Consider the following 14,792-nt stretch of genomic DNA (forward strand, 5'->3'; position numbering starts at 1 on the left):
GCTTTAGTTCATTTCTCTCTCTCTCTCTCTCTCTCTCTCTCTCTCTCTCTCTCTCTCTCTCTCCATTCATTTTCTTGAATGGTACTGGTAACCAAACAGGTTCCTGATCTTGATCTCAGTCTGTCTGAGCACTTGGCACATTTAGCCTCTGCCTAAAATTATCTGTGAATATGATTTATCATCTTTATTAGATGAAATTCCTGATGGCAAGAAACAAATTTTGTTCAACTTTGATATGAACAACAATTAGTGCTCAATATTTTCTCATTAAAAATTAATTGGCTTGAACATAAAATACAGTATTTCTTGAAGTTTCTACTGTTTTCACTCATCTCTTAATTGTCTTCATTTGTCATCTGTAGTAGTTTTATTATTTCTTTCTTTTATATTAATCCTTTTAAACTTAAAATTTATCTTAAAAGGAAAATTTATATTCCTAAAAGTAGAAAATTAATATAATTTACCATAAAAAGAAAACTATGAAATAGATATGTAATTCCTAAATCAAGTAATGCTTATACATACCCTAACATCATTCTATTTATTAAACATACCACACTACAAAATAGATAGATCTTTGCATTTTTTTTAATTGAGGTAAAATTCTCATGACATAAAATTTATGGTTTTAAAATGAATAATTCAAATTCAGGGCATCTAGTGCATTCAGAATGTTATGGAATCATGCCTTCTATCTTTTTTTTTTGCTTTTAGCAATAACATTCTATTATAAAAGCACTTTGCAACTCCATCTCATCTTTGAGTATAAGTTACAGGTATGTGGGCTAATGATCACCTGAAAACATCCAAGTTCTCTCTGAATATTACAAGGTGACAATAAATGAGAAGTGAAGGAGGAAGAAGAATAGAGGGGAGCAAGGTTTTCTGAGTTAAGGGTTTTGTAGCAATGAGGAGACAAGGAAATATGAAGTTATTTTGTTGTCTTTTCTTCTTTATACTGTGTTAAGTAATGCTTACAACATAAATTCAGCAGGATTTTCATAAGCTTTAGCTCAGAAATTTTCTCGTGAAAACAATGTATTTACATATCTGTTTATTAACTTACACAGCAATCTCACAGTAACTAGTAAAGATTAAAAGGGTGCACTCCTAGTATATTTGTTTGCAGTGTTTTAAGAAAAATGCATATTGCCATGGTGATGAAGCTCTAAATGACTCACCAAAATATCTAAAAATTCAACTCTAAAAAAAGTCAAAGAAATAAATATTACCAAAAAAAAAAGATTAATTGTAGCTTAAATATAAAACTAAATCACTAGTTAATTAACCAAACAATACAGATCTAATAAAAAGCAAAACCAGCTTGAAAGGCCCAACATTGTTAAAAAACACTAAAATATAAAGCATAAATCTGCATAATATTGACTTTTATTTCCATTCTCTCCTTTCCCTTTTCAATGTTCTTATCTACCTCTAAGAGCTTACAAAAAATTATTTCCATTTTAATTTTGACTTAAAATGTTCAGAGTAGGGTATTTGCTATTCTGTGAGGGTTTTGTGGGTAAGCTTTAGATATCATTATCTCTATTTGTCATAGTTTTGATCAAGTCATCAAATTTAAATACTTCCACTGTTTCTTAAAGGAATTTGATTTTCACAATGCCTTGCCTGCACAGCATTTTTTAAAAGAAAGAAAATACAAGCAAAATCTGTTGCTTAAAAGGGTGGTGGTATAGTTTTTTGTTTTAAAACAAACAATAGCTATATCAACAATTTTAAAAACTTGGGAGAAAGAGTTAATTGGAACTGATTTTATGATGAATAATTAAACATTAAAAACCTGTTCTGAAGCACTAGGTTATTTTTTTTCTCCCAGAGTCTAATAAAGTACATGTGAAAAAGTCATTTGTCTTGGTCAGAAATAAATTTTATGCTCATCTACTTATAAGTACTCAGTATGTTCATTAGGATTAATTTTGAGGATATACCAGAACCCTTTCCTCATTTAAGCATTGTTCACCATTTTTTGACCTCAAAGAAGGTCTAAGTTATTTATATCAGTGCTCAAGAATAATTTTGAACATCTTGGCCTAAAGCAAGTGGCTATCTGTAAAACTGAAGGATAATTCCAATGGGTTTGCTGCATTGCCACCTCCTGTTTGTTTTGTGAGAGGATGAGAATAGGGAATGCAGATAACAGAAAGGTAAGAAAAGCAGGGAAAGATCAAGTAGGTAGGGTAAATGCTGCTGAGAACATATTGCTCCTTAACCAAGCCATGCTCATATTGTTGAGATTTTCATCATTTTAAAGTACATTATCTTAACATAAAAAAAGAAAAAATGTAAAGAAAATGTATCTGATATTTAAGGTTATCACTTGAATATGCTGGAATCTTTTGTTTCTTTGTAAAATATAAACAATGAAGACACTGACTTTTTTGTGCATGTGAAGCTAATGGATCATGTCCACGATATAGGCAGCAATGATGAATTGCAATACGTTATTACTAAAGGGAAAAGGTTCAAGACAATATTCACACTGCAATCAATGATAGTAAAGAAGCTAAAGCAGCGAGCTTCTGGAGAAGGGTTGAAGATGCCATGAGAGATTAGCAGGAACAGCTTCCTTCACTGACTGGATGCACCTGAGGCTTTTCCAGTTTAATATCAATCATATCTTCTCTGCTTCTGTCCTGTGTGCTTTCCATCCCAGGCAAAGCTGCTGCTACACGTCAGAAGAGATGATTTACATTGTATCCTGCTTTTGCTCTGGTTTCAATGAACATAATATTCAGCTCTTTGGCTTTCCTCTCTCCTTCTTCAATTGGAACTTGCCTCTTGTCAGCAAGATCTGTTTTATTTCCTACTAGCATGGTGATAACATCACTTCCTCTTTCTGTTCTGACATCAGCAATCTATTTTGCATTTGCTGGAATGAGTTAACTTTTGTCATATCATAAACAACAACTGCCACAGTGGAGTCACGAATGTAGCTAGGAATTAAGCTCCTGAACCGCTCTTGACCTGCTGTGTCCCATAACTGCAATCATACTGTTGGATCCTCCAAGTACATGATTTTTGATAAAAAGTCAATGCCAATTGTTGCCTGATAAGTGTTGTCAAAACTGTCATTCATGAATCTGGTGATCAGGGACGTTTTTCCAACGCTCTGCTCTCCTAGGAACACCAGCTTGAATTTCCTTAGCAGATTTCTGAAGTCTCCACCCACGGACACGATGGAGCCTGAGGAGCTGCCACCTCCTCAGCCCAAAGACCTCCCAGATCCACGTTGCTCCAGCCAGCTGAAGAAGAAGGCCAGCAGAAGGGCGGGCCCCTGCAGGGCCGGGCAAAGGAGCAAGGCTGGAGGGCAGCAGGATCTCCATAGCACACAGCCGCCTTCCCGCAGAGTAGCCTAGCACCCCGTGAGGCCAGCCTCAGCAAAGGGAAGGAGGGCGGTGTTGGAGGCTGCCAGGGGTTTCCAAGGGGCTCCAGAGGCTAGCACATTCTCTTTCCCTCAGAACCCAGCCCAGAGACTAGAGTGGGAGAGGCTGAGGGTGGCGGGGCTGGAACCACAGATGCATCTGGAACCTTTCACATGCAGCGCCCCGACTCCCACAGCTGCAGCTGCAGCAGCCCAACCTGCCCATGCCTTCTATCTTGTTACAAAAAATTTTCACCACCCCAAGAGGAAACTGATCCCCATTCTCCCCTGTCTACCCTTTGGCTATTGTGAATAGTGCTACCCTGTACATAGTTCTACATAGGTGTAGATTTGTTTCGTTATCAATTTTCAATTCTTTTGGTATGTAACTAGGAGTGGAATATCCAGATTATATGATTAATTCTATGTTGAAATTTTTGAGGAACCTTTATTATATACTTTTTGTGTGCAGCATTTTTTGTGTGTTTGTTTCAAAATAACACTTGTGGTTAAAAAGAATCACACCTGAATGCATGTCCCTAAACTTATGGCATACAAGGTAATAGGTTCATTCTCAATATGCTTATGAAAAAAACAAACTTCAAATATATTTTTATCATATTTGTGGGATAATAGTTTTCTTTACAGCTGGTCACTCTATAACAGAGATGATCCAAGCAATTACTAAATTCGGTCTCAATATCTAAAGATACATAATTGATTTCATCTCAATCATTCCCTTGTATTAACATTTCGCTCACAGATTATACCTTTATATTTAAAAAATTCCATTTTTACCTATTGACCCATGTTGACTTTAACAATAAAATAGAAAGAAAAAACAGAGCACAGGTTTGATTCCAGTTCACAATTGTGTGTAAATGTTGTATATTTAATTATTACCATTTTATGAAAATAAGATTTTACTGTATCCCTATAAAAATGCAGTAACAGGGCTTGGGTTGTGTCTCAGTGGCTTAGTAGTTTATTGGCATGTGTGAGGCACCAAATAGAAAAATAAATAAAATAAAGTTATATACAACTAAAGATATTTTTAAAAAAATGTAGCAACACTTTCTCAGGCATACCTGAGCACTGCGTCAGTAATTCATCACTTGGTCTGGATAGGGTGCTGACACCTGCTCTAGTCTTAACTTCACCAATAATATTTATGTAATGATAAGTATGGTACAACCAAGGCATTCTCTTTTCTAATAAGCATCAAAATAAGAAGCAAATTTAAATTATGTGTGTTTGTCTACTTCTAGTAATATGTATACCACACTTCAGAAAATGCTGATATAAGAGGGGCTATTTTTTTTTAAAGCTGCACAAGCTATCCTCACCCATTTTATTGCCAAAGAAAGAGGAAGTTTCCACCTCTTCTTCAAATGGAAAAAGTATAGACTCCTCATAAAAATTGGAAATAAATATGAAGGTCTATTCCTCTTAACTTCCCAAGAGAAAAGTTAAGTGTCTTTGGGGAGCATCTTATAGAATCCCAGCTGGAAAGACAAGTACCATAGGGAGGGCTCACAATCACTTGCACTTAGCAACATCTTCCACTGGGTGATGCATTCATCCTGTGATTTCATAGGATACTTTGGATTTGAAGAGTAATAATCTCCAATTTAAACAGTATGCTATATTTATTCCTAGTATGTCAATCCCTAGAATATTTTAAACCCAATTAATTGGAGAACAAATCATTTTCCTTTTTAATATGGAGATTATCATATCATCCTTCTATTTATCCTAATTCTGAGGTAAAACATATTTAATAGTGTTTCCAAGTGCAAGTGTCCATTATTGTATACAAAAATAGGATATGACTAAGAAACTGTATAAAAAACAATTTTCTATCTGAAGACTTTACCATCACTGGCTCACACAACTAACAGGGGTGAGTTTCAATTAAAGAACAAAACATCTGAATATAAACCTGTTCTCAAAGTATTTTGAAAATCAATCCACGATATATTAAAATAATTTAATAATATACATAGCAAGGTGCGGTGGTGCACACCTGTAATCCTCGGGGCTCAAGAGGCCTAGGCATGAAGATCTTGAGTTCAAAGACAGTCTCAGCAAATTAATGAGGCCCTTAGCAACTTAATGAGACTATCTCCGTAAATAAAGTATTTTAAAAAGAGTTGGGGATGTGGCTCAGTGTTTAAGCACTCCTAGGTTTAATCACCTGGTACCAAAAAAAAAAAAAGAAAAAAATGTAAAGTTAAATTTGATAATATATGTAAACTGCCTAGTATCAGATCAATTTATGTCACAGCCATTTAAGGAATGGCAGCTTAGATCCTGCAATATCACCTGGCTTGCCTTGGAATTCATGAATCTTCTGGATTAAGCTCCAGTTGTTGGGTCTGCTGTATCCTGTTTTATTCCCCTACTTTAGCACCAGCACATTCAGCCTCATCTGATAATTACTATATTTATATGTAACTATGTTTTATTAAGTTATATGTACCTCTGAAGGAACCTCAAAGCTTTTAAAATAAAATGTAATTTGAATTTTAAAAAATAGATTTCTTGGATTATAACATATATCATAAAATTCACCTGGAAAAGTATACAATTCAATGTTTTTTAGTAAATTTACTGAGTTGTGCCAACATCCACCATGATAATTTTAGAAAATTTCCATGTTTCCCCAGAGATCTTTCAAATCCATTTATTCTCAGTTCCCATGCTGTAGATTTTGTAAGGAATTAGTTTTTGCATTTCATTTAAGAATGGTAGCCATGATATGAAGAAGAGATATAAGGAACCTAAGCCCAAAGGCTAGCATCTCTCTCTCTTTTCTTTCCTCCCTACTTTTCATCTATCCAGGTTATATTTATTGAACACTCAGTGTGTAACAGTATGTCCAATTGTCTTCTGCCAGTTCAATGGCATTCATAAAAGGGCTGTCATGTATAGTGTTCTAGTGTAGTTTTGTTGTTAAAATACCTAAGTTTTATTTTAGTCTACAGGACACATTTCTGAAATGGTTTTATATATAATTTAAAATTTAGGGCTGGGGTTGTGGCTCAGTGGTACAGCATGCGTCTAGCATTGCAGAGCCCTGGGTCCAGTCCTCAGCACCACATATAAGTAAATAAATAAAATAAAGGTATTGTGTTTAACTACAACTAAAAAGTAAATATTTTTTAAAAATTAAACATATAGAAGAGAAAAAACATTTAACAAACACAAGTAATGTCACCTTATTTTACATGGTGCACTTTAATGTACTTGATATAATTAATTTATTATCTTTTTTTATCTCTTCCTTCTCAAGAAGGAAATTGAGATCAGGCAGGTACATTTCACAAAGCAGGCAAAAAGTGATTTTAAATTTAGAATACTATAAATAACTGACATAATGGCTAAGAAAAATATAGTTTTTAAGCAAGAGTTAATTATAGCCTAGCTAGGATAAAGTACCTGTGTAGTAGATTTTAAATTTAGATTTTAGTAGATTTTAAATTTAGAACTCTATAAATAACTGACACAATGGCTAAGAAAAATAGAGTTTTTAAGCAATAGTTAATTATAGCCTAGCTAGGATAAAGTACGAAGTCTACTTTCTGGACAAATTTGCTAGGATAAGAATTGTATATCTGTGTTATTTTTATTTTGTTGCTTCATACTATATAAATTATTTCTCAAAACAGCCATTTGACATGTTAAAGTGTCCTCCTCATCCAAGTACTTTCATGACTGCTAACTCATTTTGTACTTGTTGGGTGGGAACTATTAGCTCCATTTGATGAATAGGCACATAAACTACGAATGCCAAAGTTAACCTAAATTCACATAGATATTTGTGCCCTTACCCAACACAGACCAACCTCAAGTCTTATGTTCACAATTCTATTTAACCCAAACAAATACAACCAAGAAGACCTTTCTGGTTAGAAGTCATTCCTTTAGGAAAATCCTAACCCATCATTTCACATTGTAGATGGGTTTAGACTGCAACCTATCCTGCCCTAATCTCTGAAAATTGCCACAAGATAAATTTAATTATTTCAATTAAAAAAGCATGTCTGGGAATCTTGCAACATTCAAAGATTATAACTGACGATGTATTTCCTTGCAAACAAAATGGAAAGGGACATTATTATTGGCTAGGGATGAATATAAAAGTATAGTTACACTCACTTCAATAGCTTTCAAGGAGTGTTTCCTATGCTTTCAGATTTTGTGGACCAGTGAAATTTCAAAAAACATCTTGTGGTCCTGTACAGGGTAGCCAACTTAATTTTTCAAACTAAGAACATTTTAAAAGGCAACCTCTCATCCACAATTGCAAAATCCAAACATTTGAAAATCAAACATGCCTTTTTATTCTTGCCTGTAACTCATTTGTCATCAACATCTCAACTAATCCTCCTCATCTGGCAATAAAGCCTGACCTAAACTGACATGAGGCTATTCACCGGCTTATTCTATCATGTAGAATAAATATTCTTATGTTTCACTGCAGAAACATTACTGTAATTGATTAGGGAGTGTCCTCTCAGACCCTGCTGTGGCTGTTATGTAATATAGGATACATGGACTTTATTACCTTTCCAGAATCCAAAATGAACCTAAATTCTGAAACATATGTTGTCTCAAGTATTTCACATTATAAGGGTACAGATTCACAGTACCTGGTCATGAATGTTTCATTAAAAGAAAGGGCAAATTTCAATTTAAATTATCAGTAAGTATGAAGGACAATCTTAGAATAAAAGATAATCCTTTATATTCAATAAAATTTAGCTTTCTGAGGAAAAATCAAGTTGTTGCTTTTTATATGTCACTGAAGATGATATTAACCAACATATGAGATTCACTGCCATTGGAAAATGTCCTACTCAGATGGCTCCACATTTAAAACATGACCTTTGGAGCTTTATTTATAGTATGAAGCAGGACAGATAGAATAGGAATGAATTATGCCATGCTGTGGCTCCTGTAGGACACTGATAAATTATAATTATACAGCAAAAGAACCAGTGATGTGGAATCTATCTAATAACAGAATTTTATTTTTTCCCTTAAATTACCTTTAGTGTTTACAAATTGGAAGTGCTTAGAATGCTGGACCTGATCTAAGAAAGTTCTCTGATTTAAAAAAAAAAAGTTCAAATTAATGAACATGAATATGTATACAGATAAATCTAGAAAATCAAAAGATGTATCCTGCTTGTCAGAATACTGGGCGAGATGGAGGAAAAAAATCACTAGCAAACCATCTTTTTTCATAAGAATCTTATGGCATTTTTGTATTGTTTGTTTCTACACTGCCTATTTTCTGAATAGTTTGAGGTATTGGCAAAATGGATACTTGGACATGTCAAATTTTATCCTAGCAGATACTAATGAATTAAGTGTCCAGTAGTTTAAGAGAAATAATTAAGTCTCTGCTATAAGGGCCACCAGCTGCATGTATAAACAAGACAATAAATTATTCAGTTTGACAACATTTAATGAGTTTCTACATGAGATAAATCACTAGGCTACCTGCAGGAAATGAATGGCTAGATAATAACACTTAATTTTTCTCATAAACTTCATGGTCTAGTCAGGAGAGACTATTAAAAAATATTGCACAAGTAAGTTCTAAGTGTTTTAGTAGATGTGCAGTCAAATACTATGGGACAGAAAAGCATGTAATTTTGATTGGAGGCAAGCTGCACAGTACTAATGTTCAGTAAGAGCAAAGGCACAGAGGAAGGTCTTATTGAAACTTCAGAGGCCTAATTACAGAAAAAGATTATGGTGTCTCCCTCATTGTGTATGTCAAAATATAAATAGTTCTAAACTGTGAATTAGTTGTAAGGAAGTCAAATAAAGATTTAATTTCTTTGGTGATTAGAAATATAATGCTCATGAAATATCAAATACACTTTTTTTCACCTCATGGTTTGGTACCTATGCCTTGAGAAACACAGCATTATTGCAGAAATAAAAACAAGGTGGCAACTTGAGGAAGGATAAATGATGTGATAAACTAATAAAAATGAAAAGTGGCAAAAGAGGTAGTTTGGGAGTCCAGTGAAATGCTTTCTATGACATGCAAAGGACATGAGACTTTTTAAAAACTCATATTCTTATTTTTAAATAACTAGGAATAGATTACATACAATAGATTTTTAAATTAGCTTCATTCAAAAATGGTTATTATGAGAAAACAGTAGGAGTTTTTCAAATAATGCCAAAATTATCTGAAAACTCATTTTAGTCCCAGCAGCCTCATTTATTAAGCCATTATTTCTATAATATAATTAGGTAGAAACTAAACCAGCAATAATAATAAATGAGTAAACTAGTGTTGGGGTTTTTGTTTGCTGTTGTTGTCATTGTTTGTATATTTTTTTGAGATGAGATATCATTATGCTACCAGGCTGACCTCAAAATTCTGGACTCAAGAAATTCAGCCTCCTTAGCATTTTGAGTAGCTGGAACTACAGGTGTGCACCACCATGCCCAGCAAGCTAGTTAGTATTACTTTGAACAGCACTCAATCTGGCAAGCAAAATTCCCATAAATTATAATAAAAAATGTGGAGGTTGCCTGCAGTAAATCACTGTTTATAAGAACAACCACAACAAGAACATGTGACATACCTGAACATCCAATAGAAGAGTAGTAATCTTTAAAAATCCTGGTAGTGAGAAAATAGGTAACATCAACTTAAAAATCAAAGGATAGAAACTGTTCTTTTCATTTCCTTTCCTGAAGAGTTCAGTCAAAATCCTGTTATTGGGGCCCAGCAAAGCAGACATGCCCTGATAGGGGGACTAGGGGAGACCTGGCACAGTAAGTTGAAGCCTGAAAAAAATGAGGAGGATATTCATTCTGGGAGCTTGCAGCTGCAGCCAGGCATAGACTGTTGGAGGCGAAGAGTAAGGAGGGTATTCAGAGAGGGGGAGGGCAAAAGTGCATTAACAGATTTAGTGTTGGCCTACATCAGAACCAGTCAAATATTGGGAGTCACATTTTTTTAATGTTAGTTATTGAAAAGTGAAAATATGAAAAAAAGAAACTTTAGAATTGCCTTGAATTAGAACTTGAGGTATTAGAAAGAACTCATGGTCTTCCATGTATAAACATTTGGAAATACAGATATTAATATGTATATGGGTATGTTCCCTAACTCTTCTACCAATTGGGCTTAGGAGCAGCAATACCCCAATATCAATGAGTACTTTTGGCACACAGATTTTGGTTCCAGAAACCATTCTCTGCTAAGGGAAAAAGTACAAAAAAGTACAGAAAAAAAGCTCATTTTGTTCAGAAAAAGTACAAAATGAATTTAGAGGTAAAGAACAATGATAGATACATGTTTAAACCACACAGAAACAAATTGAAAGGGCCTCCGACTGGCCAAATCTGAGAGCATTTGGCACCAAAATAAATAACATTGTAAATCTTTGAATGAGGCTGACTCCATACTCATAGAAATAATTACATGAAATATTGAAAGTTTGATGAGGAATGTTCCAAAAATACTCCTCATTGACCCATAAATAATGCTAACTAGAAAGAGAAGAAAAAAATAGCATTAGAGAAATCTGACCAATACCACCATAATCAAGTTTTTGTCAGTATGAGACAAATTAAAATCAGGTGCCAACTGATAGGATGCATAGAAAAGATCAGATAACCTGTGCAATTCCTGAAGAAACAAAATCCAAATATGATCATGATGGACCATTAAGACTAACAGAAGCACTGGGCATATAGCTCAGTTGATAGAGTGCTTGCCTCACATGCACAAGGCCCTGGGTTCAATCTCCAATAAAACAACAACAACAACAAAAGACTAACAGAAAGTGAAGAGACATTCTACGAAATAATGGCCCACACCTTTCAAAAGTGTCAAGGTCATGAAAGTTAAGGAAATATTAGGAAGTGTCCCAAATGGAAGATAATAAAGAGACATTGCAATTAAATGTAATACAGGATTCTAAACTGGAACTTTTTGTTGTCAAGAATACATTGGGGATAATTGGGAAAAAATATGAAATGAGCTTTGATCAGAGTTTAATGATGTATTAATGTTAATTTCCTGAATTTGATGGGTGAATTCAGGTAATCTAAGGAAAATGTTCTCATTTATAGGTACTAGAGAATTTTAGGCTGAAAGGCACTGTATTATCAACTTATTCAAAATGACTTAAGCAAAAGAAATACTCTGTGTTCTAATCTTACATTTTTTGTATATTTGAGATTGTTTCAAAGTAAAGTTTTACAAATAGGAAAACAGCAACACAAATTTCACATTTATGATAAGGTGATTACAAAGAACAAATGACATTTGATTGCTTATTATGTTCCAGACAGTGTTTGTAATATTTTATAAACACACTTCCTATATTATCACATAGAATGGTACCTAAGTGAAATGAGGACTCAGACAGATATTACACAAAAAATCCAAATACAAAATAATATGTATAATATAAGTTTTTGTGGTTTTTTTGTAAAAACAACTTTATGCAGAAGCATTTTATATAAATATAGATAAAAATGTTAATTGTAATATTAAGATATTCTTCACTGTTTAGATTTTGTATAATTTGTATTGTATTTCTTATATGTATTTTCTAAATTAAAAAAAATCTATAAATAAATAGGAAGAAAGACCTACTGTAGAGTAGAGGAAAGGAAATGGGAAGGGAAGAGGAGAAGGGGGGAGTACTAGGGACTAAATTGAAACAAATTATAATCTATGCTTGTAAAATTATGTAAAAATCAACCCTTATATCATGTATAATTATAATGCATTAATAAAAAATAAAAGTAATAGCCATGTACTTACAATTTACTTTTTAAATTTACTGTTTAAATTTTTGCTAGAAGAGGAAATGTTAAGATTATACTATTCTTTTTTAAAAACACTTATTTTTTACTTATAGTTGGACACAATACCTTTATTTATATTGATTTTTATGTGATGCTGAAGATCCAACCCAGGGCCCCACATATGCTAGGTGAGCACTCTACCACTGAGCTACAACCTCATCCCTGTAAGATTATACTATTCTTAAGAGAATACAATCATACAAAAATACCTGAGTCGAATTTTACATTATTAAAAATTAGGAAGAAAACAATGACTGAATGAAATATGCTTATATTTTTAAAGTAGTTAAATTGTAATGGTGTTATTAAATTTTATCTGAGATTAGCCACTGTCTAAAGTTGGCAAACCTTTCAGGATGGACTGAAGTCCTGCATTTAAATTGTCATAACTAATCACCAATGACAGGCACAGAAACTAAAGTCCAATTCAGATGTAGAGCTTATAGGAAAAAGAAAAGGGGATCACTTTTTCCATTCATTTCAATCTGAAGGGAATAATAGAAGGAAAATGAAGTGCTATGGAAAGTAAAATTGTTGAAATATCAGACAACATGGACAAGAAGACAGAGGAAAACTTTGTTGTCTGGTCATATTCCTTTAAAAAGCATGCATATTAATTAAGGGCCTAAATTACTTTGTGAAACCATATTCCTGTTCATATTTACAGTAACCATTCTTTGTCCACAGTTCCATTTTCAGCAGTTTCAGCTACCATAGTCAATGGAGATCCAAAATTATAAAACAGAAAATTCTAGAAGTAAATGTTTATAAATTTTAAATCAAGCTATTCTGAATCATGATGAAATCTTGCACCATCCTATCCCATTCCACTTGAAATGTGATTCATCACTTTGTCTAGAGTTTCCACACTGTATATTTTACCTGCCCAATAACCATCTTAGTTATCAGATAAGCTATTGAGGAATTATAGTGCTTGTATTCAAGTAATCCTTATTTCACTTAATAATCTCCCTAAAGCACAAGCATAGTAATGTTATCAATTTTGTCACAGTATACTGTTATAATTGTTCTGTTTTATTTTTAAGAGATTGTTCTTTTTATTTTTGATTTTTAGCCATATATAACATTAAGATATATTTTTACATAATCACAAAAGCATGGAATATAATTTGTTCTAATTCAGTCCCTAGCATTTCTCCATTCCCCCCTCCTCCCTCCCCCTGCACCCCTCCAACTACTCCACTGGTGTTCCTGCAGTTTATTTATAGTTTTGTTGTTATTGTTGTTTTAAATTTGTGTCTTGCAGATATACTTGATTTTGGGATTCACTGTCATATATTCCTGTATGTACCAAAAATGTACAGTAAGATTTATACACTGTTTTCCTTTTCCTTCTTTCTCCACCTCAATCTCCTTCAACATCTCTACTGATATTTCTGTTATTTTAATGAAATTCCCTTTCTCATTTTTTATTTCTTTCTCCCTTTTACTTCCTGATGCATTTTAGAATAGCCTCTGCAAATCAGAGAAACTATTTCACTTTGATAATTTGGGACTGGCTTATTTCATTTAGCATAATTGTTCTATTTTATTATGAGTTAATATTAGTCTCCTGCCACACCTAATTTATAAATTAAATTTTTTCATGGGTTTGTGTGGATATGAAAACATATACTACAGGGCTGAAGTTGTAGCACAGTGGTAAAACACTGGCCTAGCATGTGTGAGGCACTTGGTTCAATCCTAAGAACCATATAAATAAATAAATAAACAAACAAACAAACAAATACAATTATTGTGTCCATCTACGGCTGATTTTTTTAAAAAGAAGAAATATATTTCAACTCCTATATGGTACAACTTCTATATGGTTCAACCTCTTAGTATCTGTGCATTCCACATCCATGGATTCAATCAACTATGAATCAATAATATTTAAAAATTCCTTTCTCATATACAGTACAGTTTTTCTTGTCATTATCCCATAAACAATACAGCATAACAATTTACATAATGTGTATATTGTATGAGGTATTATACATAATTAGAGATGATTTGAAATGTACAGGAGTATGTGCATTATATATAAATACTAGGTATTATTTATATAAGGGATACCTTATATAAATATATATAAATATAAATATATTTTATATAAGGGATTTACATTTATATAAGGGATACTTTATATAAATATATATTATAGATATATATAAATATTAATACCTCATAGATACTGATGAACTATTATTTATACAGGGTTCAGAACTATCAGCTGTTTCAGTTATCCACTGGGTGTCACTGGACATATCTAGATAGAATGCTTTCACACTGAGAGACAGATGCAAGCCCTCCATCCAGATTTTGAAATTGCTTTTCCTGAGGCTTTACAAATGAGAGTCGTGAGGGAAAGAATTTCCTTACATTTATGGGAACAGAAGAATATGGAAGAACAAACCCTGAAAAGAGTTTTAAACAGGACTCTGGTAATTACTTCTACTACTTGCCCAACTTGGATTGCCATCTATCCAGGCAGAATTCTCCCCTGAAAACCTTACCTCTCAGTGATTTCTAAATTTCACAGTGATGC

The 14,792-nt window shown here is 33.2% G+C and overlaps 1 long non-coding RNA gene and 1 pseudogene across 2 annotated transcripts in view; both read right to left on the minus strand.

The window, feature by feature from the left end:
* Window positions 1-14,792, minus strand: part of LOC120885688 (uncharacterized) — a 135,659-nt gene that overhangs the window by 86,063 nt on the left and 34,804 nt on the right. The window lies entirely within an intron of this gene.
* On the minus strand, window positions 2,571-3,186 carry LOC144370177 (ras-related protein Rab-6A pseudogene; annotated as a pseudogene).

Source organism: Ictidomys tridecemlineatus, chromosome 13 (assembly GCF_052094955.1).
Source record: "Ictidomys tridecemlineatus isolate mIctTri1 chromosome 13, mIctTri1.hap1, whole genome shotgun sequence".
Lineage (NCBI taxonomy): Eukaryota > Metazoa > Chordata > Mammalia > Rodentia > Sciuridae > Ictidomys > Ictidomys tridecemlineatus.